The sequence below is a fragment of the Saimiri boliviensis genome, chromosome 7 (genome assembly GCF_048565385.1).
Source record: "Saimiri boliviensis isolate mSaiBol1 chromosome 7, mSaiBol1.pri, whole genome shotgun sequence".
Classification (NCBI taxonomy): Eukaryota; Metazoa; Chordata; class Mammalia; order Primates; family Cebidae; genus Saimiri; species Saimiri boliviensis.
In genome coordinates, this window is record NC_133455.1 from 81476496 (window position 1) to 81488748 (window position 12253).

Here is a 12253-nt window from a genome sequence, read left to right on the forward strand (position 1 = left end):
GTTGTTTTTTATTGGTTGAGTCTTTCTCACTGCTCCCCCAACCCTGATTTAAAAATCTCTGTGATAAGTAGTAAATTATCTTAGTCTTCAACTATGTCTGTCTCGTGTTTATATTTAGAATTTTTAGGTGACTAATGTTTAGTGTTTGTATATGGTACATATAATATATTTTCTTACAGCATATAAGTTACTAAATGTGGCCTTTCATGGTATTTTTTTTTTTTTTAATTCTTAGAAAGTACATGTAGGGAACTCCAAAAACAATGATTCTCATTTGACCATAGCGTACATTTTTAGCTGGATTAAAGGCCTACTTGTCTCAGTCTATCTCGGTATTCCAGTGGGGATGAAATTTTAAAACCAAATGATTAAGGAAAATTAAAAACTAATAATAAAATTCCTTTTTTATTTTTAAATGCAGGATCTCACCCTGTCACCTAGGTAGGAGTGCAGTGGTATGATCACAGCTCACTGCAGCCTTGACCTCCTGGGCTCAAGCAATCCTCCTGCTTCATTTTTCAAAATTTTTTTGTAGAAACAAGGTCTTACTGTGTGGCCCAGGCTGGTCTTGAACTCCTGGGCTCAAGCAGTCATTCTGCCGTGGCCTCCCAAAGTGCTGGGATTATAGGCATGAGCCACTGTGCCTGGCCAAAAAACTACTACTAATAAAATTCGTAATAAAGAATAGCAGCACTTAAACCATAGTTAACTCAAAACAACACTGATGATACAATAGTTACAGAGAGTCTTTTCTAAGAGTCATAGAGATTCCGATTGCCTTTTTGTATACTATGCAGTGGGACAGGCGTCCCCAAACTTTTTACACAGGGGGCCAGTTCACTGTCCCTCAGACCATTGGAGGGCCGCCACATGCTGTGCTCCTCTCAATGACCACCAATGAAAGAGGTGCCCCTTCCTGAAGTGCGGTGGGGGGCCGGATAAATGGCCTCAGGGGGCTGCATGCAGCCTGCACGCGCAGGCCGTAGTCCCACCGTAGTTTGTGGACGCCTGCAGTGGGAGCTTCCTGCTATGCACGATGTTGGCAATTTGGTTTCTAATTTTTAGTAGGGTAAAGAATTTGAGTTCTCAATAAATTTCATTAACATTAATTTAGTTTATGAATGTCAACCTTTTTGCTTATACCTGTAATCCCAGCACTTTTGGAGGCCAAGGCAGGCAGATCATGAGATCAGGAGATCAAGACCATCCTGGCTAACACAGTGAAACCCCATTACTGCTAAAAATATAAAAAAATTAGCTGGGCATGGTGGCATGAACCTGTAGTCCAGCTACTCAGGAGGCTGAGGTAGGAGAATCGCTTGAACCCGGGAGGTGGAGGTTGCAGTGAGCCGAGATCGAGCCACTGCACTCCATCCTGGGCAACAGAGCAAGATTCCATCTCCAAAAAAAAAAAAAGAAACCCTTAATTTACATAGTTATTTATATAACCTTCAGCCTTGTAAAAGTTACGGAATTATGTCTTTTTGTACATCGTTATATTTGGTTATAGTTTAAATAAAACATCCCATTGTTACTGCTTTTCAAAGGATTTTAAATTTGTTTTAGCCTAACCTTTTGCCTGTCTCTTGTAAGAGTAAATAAAAATATGAGAAATAATTGGTCAGCATAGAATTTCTAGACATGCAATACAGATATTTTTAACTTGGAACATTTGCAAGTTTAAAATAAAATGGGTCTTTCAAAAAATGCTGTTGTAGGCCGGGAGTGGTGGCTCATACCTGTAATCCCAGCACTTTGGGAGGCCAAGGCAGGCAGATCACTTGATGTCAGGAGTTTAAGTCCAGCCTGACCAACATGGTGAAACCCTGTCTTTACTAAAATACAAAAATTAGCTGGGCATAGTGGTGCATGCCTGTAATCCCAGCTATTCGGGAGGCTGAGGCAGCAGAATCTCTTGTTCCCAGAAGGCAGAGGTTGCAGGGAGCGGAGATCGCAGTACTGCACAACAACCTGGGCAACAGAGCGAGATTCTGTCTCAAAAAAGAAAAAAAAAAACAGTGGTGGTGTAGAATAATACAGTTGATTCAGTAATTTTAGTTTAATTTTCTTATCTTTTAATGTTTTTTTTTTTTTTTTTTTTTTGCCATGTGCCTAATAAGCAAAATTAAGCTTTGTTAAGAATATGTCCTGTATATTTCTCAAGCTTTTAAAAAAATAAATCTTTAAAAAAGTACTTTGTTCCAAATTGAGAGGTGGGAGGTACGTAATTCTTAGTCACTTTAGTATGTATCTTTACTCATTAGGAACCTGAGTTTCTTGACCTTTTGTTGATCTTTTATATTTATAATGAGAGGAGTTGGGAAGAAATAACATATATTCAAGAAAATAAAGGAAGTAGGATATAAATAAATAGATTAGGAGATAAGATGGTAATGAGTAAACAATCTAAGAGCTGGGTCTTGGAGGAGGGAAAATCCCAATAAATAATAAAACAGCCATATTAAAAAAAAATTGGAAAAATTGAACAAAAATTTTCAATTTTTGGAAAAATTCAACAAAAGAATTCATCACTCAAAAGAAAGGTCCAGAAATATTTCACAGATGTCTATAAAACCTCAAAGAACAGATAATTCCAGTATAGAGAGTTGTAGTACTGTTCCAGAACGTAAAGTATGAAAACCTTCCACACTTTAAATACTGGTGACAGATCCTAATGATAACACTTAAAAGAAAATTATAGACTAGCTTCATTTAAATGTTCAAACTAAAATATAGCAGTGTATTATGAATAACATACTGTGACCAAGTAGAGTTTACCCCAAGATTATAAGGGGGGGGGGTAGTTCAGTATTATTTGCTTTATTAATCAAGTCATTTTATTATGTTAATAGGTCAAAGAGAAAAAAACTATCTGGTTAGTTGTCAAGACACTGGTAAGAGTCAGCATTGACTCTTTATTAAAACAAAACTAAAAGCACTTAGTTTACTTACTATAATTAGAGAGGTGAAGAACTTCCAAAAACCAGCATACTTGAAATGTCATTAAGTTAAAAACAAGTTGAAGATACATTATCCCACTTGACAGAATTCATGTGTTCCAGGTAAAACATGTAACAACATAGGAATTGATAGGTCCCTTCTTTAACATTAAAGGAGACACACAGACACACACACACACACACACACACACACACACACACACACACACTTCAGCCCAAAGGTTATAAAATACCAAATACGGTGAGCGGCGGTGTCGACTGATGGTAATGGGGCACAGAGGCTTTTAGCAGAGCTGCTGAAGATGAATGCCAGAGGACTTGGATCTGAGCTAAAGGACAGTATTCCAGTTACAGAACTTTCAGCAAGTGGACCTTTTGAAAGCCATGATCTTCTTCGGAAGGGTTTTTCTTGTGTGAAAAATGAACTTTTGCCTAGTCATCCTCTCGAATTACCAGAAAAAAATTTCCAGCTCAACCAAGATAAAATGAATTTTTCCACTCTGAGAAACATTCAGGGTCTGCTTGCTCCACTAAAATTACAGATGGAATTCAAGGCAGTGCAGCAGGTTCAGCGTCTTCCATTTCTTCCAAGCTCAAATCTTTCACTGAATATTTTGAGGGATAATGATGAGACTATTGGATTTGAGGATATTCTCAATGATCCATCACAAAGTGAAGTCATGGGAGAGCCACACTTGATGGTGGAATATAAACTCAGTTTACTGTAATAGTGTGCTGTTCATGGAAGCTGATGGCTGCATCTTGTTTAGAGTCATCTTTTTATTGTAATTTGATCTACACAACATTAAAAGTACTGACGTCTGTGAAGTTCTGCTCAAGTAGTATCAGGATTATTTAAAATTTTGGGAGTCTTTGGTTTACAACCATGTGACAATTAAAAGCACTAAAGGGAGAGAGATCATGTTAAAGGTCTTAATTTGTGTTAAAGCAATACTCTGTGTCTTCAAAAGAAATTGTTGCTTATGAAAATAATAAAATGATCTGCAGGTTTCAATTCAAACTTTTCTGTAAACTTAACTTTTGAATAAGCGTTATAAACATTTGAGTCTGTAAACTTTATAGTAGCAGCTTTCAGAATAAACATTTTTTTGTTTGTTTGTTTGTTTTTTTGAGACGGAGTTTCACTCTTGTTACCCAGGCTGGAGTGCAATGGCGAGATCTCGGCTCACCGCAACCTCCGCCTCCTGGGTTCAGGCAATTCTCCTGCCTCAGCCTCCTGAGTAGCTGGGATTACAGGCACATGCCACCATGCCCAGCTAATTTTTTGTATTTTTAGTATAGACGGGGTTTCACCATGTTGACCAGGATGGTCTTGATCTCATGACCTCGTGATCCACCCGCCTCGGCCTCCCAAAGTGCTGGGATTACAGGCTTGAGCCACCGCGCCCGGCCCAGAATAAACATTTTTAATTGGAAAAAAAAAAAAAAATACCAGATACATTCACCCTAAAGTCAGGGACAAGGCAAATATGTGCATCTCTCTGCTGTTTCTTTTGAGAATATTAACCACTATAAGTCAGGGGTGGGAGGAAAATTAGAGGCATAAGAATTGAAAAGCTTAAGTGAGAAAAACAAGTCAATTAAGAAAAATTGAATTTACAATAAGAATTTGGGGAGGTAGGATGTAAAATTTACAAAATTAATAGCTTTTCATATAAGCCTTTGATACACTAGCTTTTCATTTGCTGATATGAAAATCATTAGCTTTTTATATGGCCAATTAGAAGACATAATGGAAATGAACACCCATTTGTTATAGCAATAGAAAGACAAAATACATAGGAATAAATGTAACAAGAAATGATATAATGGTGACCATGGATTGCAGTGTTGTGTGGTATAAGGTAAGGTTACAGTTTTCTGTTCCAAATTTATGGGGAAAATTTTTTAAAATACTTTAAGATACAAAAATGTACTTGAACAAACAGAAAGACATCTCATGTCCTTGAATGGGACAACTCTGTACCATAATGTTTTTGGTTCTCTTCAGGTTACTTTTACGCTAACCTAACTTGAAAAATCAAGTTTTTTTTAGAAGCTAGACAAATTGACTATAAAGTATGTTAGGGTTGAGAGTGAGCATGTGCTGAAGATAGTCAAGAAAACGCTGAAAAGGTAGAAAACTGCTGCAGGTAGAAAGGTGTTGGTTAGCCCTATAAATATTATGTCTCTGTAATCAAAGCAGTGAGGCAGTGGGGCATTAATAGACCAGTGAAGCCGGGCGCGGTGGCTCAAGCCTGTAATCCCAGCACTTTGGGAGGCTGAGGCGGGTGGATCACAAGGTCAAGAGATCGAGACCATCCTGGTCAACATGGTGAAACCCCGTCTCTACTAAAAATACAAAAAATCAGCTGGGCATAGTGGCGCGTGCCTGTAATCCCAGCTACTCAGGAGGCTGAGGCAGGAGAATTGCCTGAACCCAGGAGGCGGAGGTTGCGGTGAGCCGAGATCGTGCCATTGCACTCCAGCCTGGGTAACAAGAGCGAAACTCCATCTCAAAAAAAAAAAAAAAAAAAAATAGACCAGTGAAGTAAAATCAAATGTAAAATATGTTATGAAGGTAGCATCACTGGGAAAAAGATGGACTTTTTTCAAAATTGTATAATTTTATCGTACAACATCTCCAATCAAGGTCACTATTATTCAGGTTTTATTTACCTTAAATTAGTTTTGCCTGTTAAAAAACTTTATATAAATGGAATTACACAGTATGTGTTCTTGTTTTTGGCTGTTTTTGCTCTCATAATACCAGAAATTAATCCATCTTGTTTATATTAGTAGTTCATGCCTTTTTATTAATTAGTACATTGATTGTTTATTCATTTGGTTTCTTTCATGGATTTGACTACTGTGAATAAATATACAGTGAACATTCCTGTACAAGTCCCTTTTAGGACATGTTTTTTTTTTTTTGAGACGGAGTTTCACCCTTGTTACCCAGGCTGGAGTGCAATGGCGCGATCTCGGCTCACCGCAACCTCTGCCTCCTGGGCTCAGGCAATTCTCCTGCCTCAGCCTCCTGAGTAGCTGGGATTACAGGCACGTGCCACCATGCCCAGCTAATTTTTTGCACTTTTAGTAGAGACGGGGTTTCACCATGTTGACCAGGATGGTCTCGATCTCTCGACCTCGTGATCCACCCGCCTCGGCCTCCCAAAGTGCTGGGATTACAGGCTTGAGCCACCGCGCCCGGCGCAGGACATGTTTTTATTTCTTATTGATACCCAAGAGTGAAACTGCTCTTGTTCACTTCGCTTTTTGTGAAAACACCAAATTGTTTCCCAAAGTCTATCTACCATTTTATGTCAAAGTACTGGTTGCTCCACATTCTCACTAGCCATTTGGTTGTGTCAGTTTTTAATTTTAGCCACTTCAGTAAGTGTATAAGTGTGGTTTTAATTTATATTTCCCTGATAATTAATGATGTCAAGCACTGTTTCATGTGTTGTTTGGCTATTTTTTTGTGTGTATGTGGACTTTTTATTATCAAGTTGTAGTTCTTTTCTAAATTTGATGAGTTTAAGTTTAATTTTGGTTTCAAATTTAGTTTAGTTTGATTTAATTTATAAGTTAATTTAAATTTTTGTTTATGGCTGTTGTTTTCTGTGTTCTAAGAAATCTTCGTTTACCTTAAGTTGTAAGGATTTTCTCCAAATGAGATTTCTAATTTTAGTTTTACTTTTAGTTCTATGATGGATCTTGTATTTATTTTTGCAAAGGATATGAGGCAGAAATTAACTTTTTCTTTTTTTCCCCAATTTGGATATTTAGTTGATGCAGCACCATTTATTGAAAAGATCTTCCTTCTGATTTACTTTGGCATCCTTGTCAAAAAAGTAATTGACTATAAAAGTGTGGGTCTACTTCTAGATGTTATTTTGTTCCATTGCTTTGTCTGTATTTATACCGATACAACACTTGCATTCATTGTAGCTCAGGAGTTTAACATCTTTGGCATTACTGACTCTTTGGGCCAGATAATTCTTTGTTGTTGAGCTGTGTATTCTGTATATTGTATGTTTAGCAGCATTCCTGGCCTTTACTCAGTATTTTCCCATAGTATTCCCTCCCAGTTGTGACAATCAAAATGTCTGTAGGCATTGCCAGATGTCTCTTGGAGAGCAAAAATTGCCCTGTTGAGAAACACGAGTCTAGATCTTAAATGTAAAGTAAAAGATAGTTTAAGTTCTCTAGCTTTTGTCTTCCTTTCTCAAGAGTAGTTAAGCTGGGTGCTATGGCTCACACCTGTAATCCCAGCACTTTTGGAGGCCAACGTGTGTAGATCATGAGGTCAGGAGTTTGAGACCAGTCTGACCAACATGTGAAACCCCATCTCTACTAAAAAAAAAAAAAAAAAAAAAAAAAGCCGGGTGTATTGGTGCGCACCTGTAATCCTGGCTACTCAGGAAGCTGAGGCAGGAGAATTGCTTGAACCCGGGAGGCGGAGGTTGCGGTAAGCAGAGATTGTGTCACTGCATTCCAGCCTGGGCCATAGAGTGAGACTCACTCTTAAAAAAAAGTAGTTTAGTTTTTTAAGTTCTTTATATTTCTATGTAAATTTTAGAATTGTCAACTTTTATTCTTAAAAAGAAGCTTGCTTGAATTTTGATTGGAATTCTGTTGAAACTTTAGAAATATTTGAGAAAAATTCACATTATATTAACAATACTTAGTCTTTCAACCATGAATCATAGTATCTCATCCTTGTCAAAGTCGTTTTTGCTGAGTCCTCAGGATTTTCTACCTAAACAACATGTCATCAGTGAATATCTTTCTCTTTTCAATCCTGATTTTGATAATTTGTGTTCCTTTTTAAAAAATCACCAGTTAATTGAATCAGGAACTTACCAACTTTACGAATCTTATCAAAAACCTGACATAAAGCGTTATTAATTTTGTCTGTCTGTTGTCTCTTTCATTGATTTCTTCTGTGATTATTGCATTCCTAATTGCTTTCTTTCTAATTTAAGCATATAAAGGTGTATATTTTCCTCTAAGTATGTCTTCAGCTACATCACACAAATTATGATATTTTCATTCAGTTTGAAATATTTTTGATTTTTGATGTGATTTTTAAAAATCCATTTGTTACTTAGAAGCAATTTCCAAATATTTGGAAGTTATCTACTTATTTTTTTTTTACTGGTTTCCAATTTAATTCTACTGTGGTTAGGGTACTTTCTTTTAACATTTATTGAGATTTGTTTTGTGGTGAGCTTGGCAAATGTTTTATATATACTTGAAAAGAAAGTATATTCTGCAGTTGTTGAGTAAAATGTTTTATAAATATGAGGTCAAGGTAGTTGACAGTGTTCAGTTTTATATCTTTTCTGCTTTTTTTTTTTGAGATGGAGTCTCACTCTGTCGCCCAGTCTGGAATTTGCTCACTGCAACCTCTGCCTCCTAGGTTCAAGCGATTCTCAGACTGCCTCAGCCTCCCAGGCAACTGGGGTTATAGGCACACACCATCATGCTCGGCTAATTTTTGCATTTTTAATAGAGACAGGGTTTCACCATGTTGGCCAGGCTGGTCTCAAACTCCTGACCTCAAGTGATCCACCTACCTTGGCCTTCCAAAGGGCTGGAATTACAGATGTGAGCCACCATGCCTGGCCGTCCTTTCTGAATTTTTGTTTAGTTGATCTGGTGAGAAGTATGGTAAAACTTTCAAGTATGACTTTTTCCTATCAGTCTCTTTTTCTTGCATTTTAAGGCTGTATAATGTTTTTCTGAGGTGGAGTCTTCCTCTGTTGCCAGGCTGGAATACAGTGGCACAATCTTGGCTCACTGCAACCTTTGCCTCTGGTTTAAGCAATTCCCCTGCCTCAGCCTCCCAGGTAGCTGGGACTACAGGTGCGCTCCACCACACCCAGCTATTTTTTTTTAATATTTTGGTAGAGATGGGGTTTCACCATGTTGGCCAGGATGGCCTGACCTCGTGATCCACCCACCCTGGCCTCCCAAAGTGCTGGGGTTACAGTTGTGAGCCACGGCACCTGGCAAAGCTGTATAATGTTAAAGACAAAATTGTTCTGACATTTGTTTAAACAGTAAGAAATACTTTAAGCAGGACTGTTGTGATAGGTGTAAAGACTATTGGAATAGGAGAGATTGGTCTCAACTTCAAATACTAGGACAAGTGGGAATTTATAGCCAAAAAGCAGAAAGTCAGTCAGAGGTTGGAACATTACATAAGAAGAAATGTCAAGGGTGGTGAGATTCTCACTACAATTGGGCTGTGCAGGACCGGCAAGGACAGGGGCCCAGGGTCAAGAACTGCTTGTTGAAAAGAGGACTCAGACGAGTCTTAGTAAAGTTTGGTCAAGCAGAGAGTCTTTGTCAATGACTAGGTACATACACATTTATAATAGTTACGTCTTCTTGATGTGACCCTTTTACGAATATAAGACGTTTCTCTTCTCTACTAGTACACCTTACCTTGAAATATATTTTCTCTGATGTTAGTAATAGCCACTCCAGTTTGTTTCAAGATTGGTGTGTGTGCATAATGTATCTTTTTTATTTTTTATTTTATCTGTTTTTTTAAAAGTTTCTTATAGATAGCAGGTAGTTAAGTCTTGTTTTTTCATTTATTCAGTTTTATAATTTCTGCCCTTTATTTTTTTATTTTTAGTTTTTAAATACAGCATTAAAATTTTAATTTTTAAATACAGCATTTAAATTTTTTATTTTTATTTTACTTTATATTTGATATAGAGTCTTACTCTGTCACCCAGGCTGGAGTGCAGTGGTGTGGTCATGACTCACTTCAGCCTTGACTTCCTGGGCCCCAGTGATCCTCCCACCTCAGCCTCCGAAGTAGCTGGGACCACAGGTGCGCGCTACCACACCCAACTAATTTTAGTGTTTGCTTTTAGTAGAGACAGGGTTTCGCCATGTTGTCCAGGTTGGGTAAGCTCAAGCAGCCTAACTGCCTCAGTCTCTCAAAGTGCTGGGATTACATGTGTGAGTCACCACTATTCTGCTGAAAGCTAGAACTCTTTCAATTCATTTTTGAGTTCCTTTGAACTCCACTCCCAATTTTCATTACTTTTCGGTCTTCCCCTCTATCTGCCATGTTTCAGTTACCACTGCTTTCATTTTGGATTAAGCTATATTTAACCTTCAGTTTTTGTTTTTTTTTTTTTGTTTTAAATCCCTAGATTGCTGTGCCTACTACTTCTCTGGTCAAGCAGTCAACAGTCATCAATTAAGCATCTATTTAAGACATTGATCTGAACATGTATCAAATTAAACTATTTTCATTATGTCACTTATGCTTGAAAAAATAAATTGGCTTCCAGTTTTATCACATTTGAAGTCATTGACCAGACTTTAAAAGTTCTCTATAATATCCTAGGGGGTTACTTTTCCTGTGGTGTTTTCCATCTGCCTTTTGTATCTAGCAGTTCATTTTACTACTAAATTCTTTCAATATGCATTCTGCTTTTAGTCTCTGGTGTTTACAAGAGCTTGCTTCCTCATTTACAATGCTCTTCATTTCTAACTGTATCTCATGAAAGATCAGTATGAGTTGGGTGGTGGCTCACACCTGTAGTCCCAGCTACTCCGGAGGCTGAGGCATGAAAGGCTGAGGTTACACTGAACCAACATTGCACCACTGCACTCCAGCTTGGGCAACAGAGCGAGACTTGTCTCAAAAAAAAAAAAAAAAAAAAAATGCTTAATATCTAAAAATCTGAGTCAGTTCCATCTCTTACCCTATAAATGCTGACATTGCATTTAAAAGGTTTGTTTTTTTTTTAATTTGTTTTTAATCATGCCAGGGTAGTGAATGCCTTATTTCATAAATAGTTAAGTGAGTTCCTTAATTCATCAACCAGATGGTTAAGTTTTTGAAGATAGGGGCCATACTGCCTTTGTTATTCAATAATATTGAATACAGTGATTTCTTAATATAGGGGTCCTTAAACCTGGGGCTGTGGACCTGTACAGATACTTGGCCTGTTGGAAAGTGGGCCACATAGCAGGAGGAGAGCGGTGGGCGAGACAGCATCACTGCCTGGGCTTTGCTTCCTGTCAGATCAGCGGTGGTATTAGATTCTCATAGGAGCACAAACCTTATTGTGAACTGTGCATGCAAGGGATCTAGATTGTGTGCTCCTTATGAGAAATTAATGCCTGATGATCTGAGGTTGAACAGTTTATCCCAAAACCTCCTCTCCTGCAAATCCGTGGAAAAATTGTCTTCCGTGAAATTGGTCCCTGCTGCCACAATGGTTGGGAACTGCTGTCTTTTTATTATTATTTTTTTATTGTACTTTAGATTCTGGGGTACATGTGCAGATCATGCAAGATTGTTGCATAGGTACATTCATGGCAGGGTGGTTTGTTGCCACCATCGCATCACCTATACCTGACATTTCTCCCCACGTTATCCCTACCCCACCCTCACTCCCACTATCCCTCCTGTAGCCACACCCTACGGACCCCAGTGTGTGATGCTCCCCTCTTGTGTCCAAGTGTTCTCACTGTTCAACACCCGCCTATGAGTGAGAACACGCGGTGTTTGATTTTCTGTCTTGTGTCAGTTTGCCGAGAATGATGGTTTCCAGGTTCATCCATGTTCCTACAAAGGACACAAACTCCTCGTTTTTTATGGCTGCATAGTATTCCATGGTGTGTATGTGCCACATTTTCTTTGTCCAATCTGTCATTGATGGGCATATGGGTTGGTTCCAGGTCTTTGCTATTTTAAACAGTGCCACGATGAACATGCCTGTGCATGTGTCTTTATAATAGAATGATTGATAGTCCTTTGGGTATATACCCAGTAATGGGATTACTGGGTCAAATGGAATTTCTATTTCTAGATCCTTGAGGAATCACCATGCTGTCTTCCACAATGGTTAAACAAATTTACACCCACCAACAGTGTGGGATTGCTGAATGTTCATGTACCTACTGAAATCTATGGGAATGACACAAAGGAAGGACTTTCTCCCTCCTCAAGAAGTGGTTCAATTGGTGGACATAATGCAAATTTGTAACAACATCCTTAATACTAATGAGAAAAGTACAGTATATGCAGAATGCTTCAGGAGCACAGGGTAGTATTCACTCGTTTTCGTCTTTACAACCAATTACTTTAAGTTTTTAACATTTAGACAAGAAAATTATAAAGCACATTGTTTTATAAATTAAGGAGACTTGAGGGCAGTGGAAATTCTTTTGGTTCGTGAGGTGGTGTTTGGTAATAGGAAGAAAGGGTCAACATGGCAAAGTGATTTGCAGGTTTAGTGTCCTTTATC

The 12253-nt window shown here is 38.1% G+C and overlaps 1 protein-coding gene and 1 pseudogene across 1 annotated transcript in view; both read left to right on the forward strand.

The window, feature by feature from the left end:
• The window catches only part of CAND1 (cullin associated and neddylation dissociated 1), a 55133-nt gene that overhangs the window by 13434 nt on the left and 29446 nt on the right, over positions 1–12253 (forward strand). The gene's annotated exons all lie outside the window — the stretch shown is intronic.
• On the forward strand, positions 3–5265 carry LOC101032183 (proteasome maturation protein pseudogene; annotated as a pseudogene).